This window comes from Penaeus monodon, chromosome 21, assembly GCF_015228065.2.
Source record: "Penaeus monodon isolate SGIC_2016 chromosome 21, NSTDA_Pmon_1, whole genome shotgun sequence".
In the NCBI taxonomy this organism is placed as follows: Eukaryota; Metazoa; Arthropoda; class Malacostraca; order Decapoda; family Penaeidae; genus Penaeus; species Penaeus monodon.
Genome location: NC_051406.1, coordinates 42,205,853 through 42,207,902, shown reverse-complemented (window position 1 = coordinate 42,207,902; position 2,050 = coordinate 42,205,853).

Below are 2,050 nucleotides of genomic sequence, written 5' to 3'. Positions count from 1 at the left end.
CCTTGGTCCTGCCTGCCCTCTCAATCTCAATAGTCAAACCAACAGTTCCCCTATATAACGGCTGTTTGACTTAACGAGCTCTGCCTCGGCTCGACACAACTGAACATTATGGATTAAAAAACAGAAAGATTAACACTACTCTAAATACAGTAGGCCAAGTCAAAAACCCGGTACATCACCAAAGAACCAAGCAGTTTGATATTCAGTATAATTCCATTAAATTCGAAGCTGAGTGGAGTTGCTGAGTTGTGTTTTGTACCTTCAATAACTCTTTTCCAAGAGAGTTACTTGTTTTGTAATTTATGAGAGGATGCATAAAGTCTAAGGTGCGGGGGGCGCACCACCAGAGTACAAATCTATGTAAACTCAAGTTCTCTTACTATATCATAATGTGATTCTGCAATTCAAAAGATGGAAAAATATTTTAGTTGCTCCCTTTAAAAGATATGGTTGAGTTAGCCATGAAATCATATTTTCGATATATCGTTGGAAAAGAAATACTTCCTCTTAGCAAAATTGGATGACGTGAAGGTTTTCTCTGTGCACTTTACACCCCACTTCCAACGTCCTGATCGATATTACAATGGCTTCTAGTACTCTTGCACCATGCTTTGATTCTGCATTACTTTCCACTACTTGTATGCCATGCCTTCGATAAAGAATGATGGTCTAAAGGTATTTCATATTTACAGTTCATTATTTCTTATTTTCTGATAATAATTGACTCATATCAGGTGCGGCAATACCTTCAGAGAAATATTTAGCATGATGTCTAAGTCTGCGATCTGTTGCTGCATGATCCTGCTTAGTCCGTGACCTGTGCCTGAATGGCATGGACCTGTTTAGTCCGTGACCTGTGGCTGCATGAACGTGAGGAGTCTGTGGCCTGTGGACTGTGCCTGCATGACATGGACCGTGACCTGTGGCTGCATGGACGTGCTTAGCCCGTGACCTGTGGCTGCATGGACGTGTTTAGTCCGTGACCTGTGGCTGCATGGACGTGTTTAGTCCGTGACCTGTGGCTGCAAGGACGTGCTTAGTCCGTGACCTGTGGCTGCAAGGACGTGCTTAGCCCGTGACCTGTGGCTGCAAGGACGTGCTTAGTCCGTGACCTGTGGCTGCATAGACGTGTTTAGTCCGTGACCTGTGGCTGTATGGACGTGTTTAGTCCGTGACCTGTGGCTGCTTGGACGTGTTTAGTCCGTGACCTGTGGCTGCATAGACGTGTTTAGTCCGTGACCTGTGACTGCATGGACGTGTTTAGTCCGTAACCTGTGGCTGCATGGACGTGTTTAGTCCGTGACCTGTGGCTGCATGGACGTGTTTAGTCCGTGACCTGTGGCTGCATGGACGTGCTTAGTCCGTGACCTGTGGCTGCATGGACGTGCTTAGTCCGTGACCTGTGGCTGCATGGACGTGTTTAGTCCGTGACCTGTGGCTGCATAGACGTGTTTAGTCCGTGACCTGTGACTGCATGGACGTGAGAAGTCTGTGACCTGTGGCTGCATGGACGTGTTTAGTCCGTGACCTGTGGCTGCAAGGACGTGCTTAGTCCGTGACCTGTGGCTGCATGGACGTGTTTAGTCCGTGACCTGTGGCTGCATGGACGTGTTTAGTCCGTGACCTGTGGCTGCATGGACGTGAGAAGTCTGTGACCTGTGGCTGCATGGACGTGTTTAGCCCGTGACCTGTGGCTGCATGGACGTGTTTAGTCCGTGACCTGTGGCTGCAAGGACGTGTTTAGTCCGTGACCTGTGGCTGCTTGGACGTGTTTAGTCCGTGACCTGTGGCTGCAAGGACGTGTTTAGTCCGTGACCTGTGGCTGCATGGACGTGCTTAGTCCGTGACCTGTGGCTGCTTGGACGTGTTTAGTCCGTGACCTGTGGCTGCATGGACGTGCTTAGTCTGTGACCTGTGGCTGCATAGACGTGTTTAGTCCGTGACCTGTGGCTGCATGGACGTGCTTAGTCTGTTACTTTAAATTTACGTTCCCAACTCTAGGTCATAACATCATTTACCGTAACTAGGTAACTGACCAAGGGGGGGATTG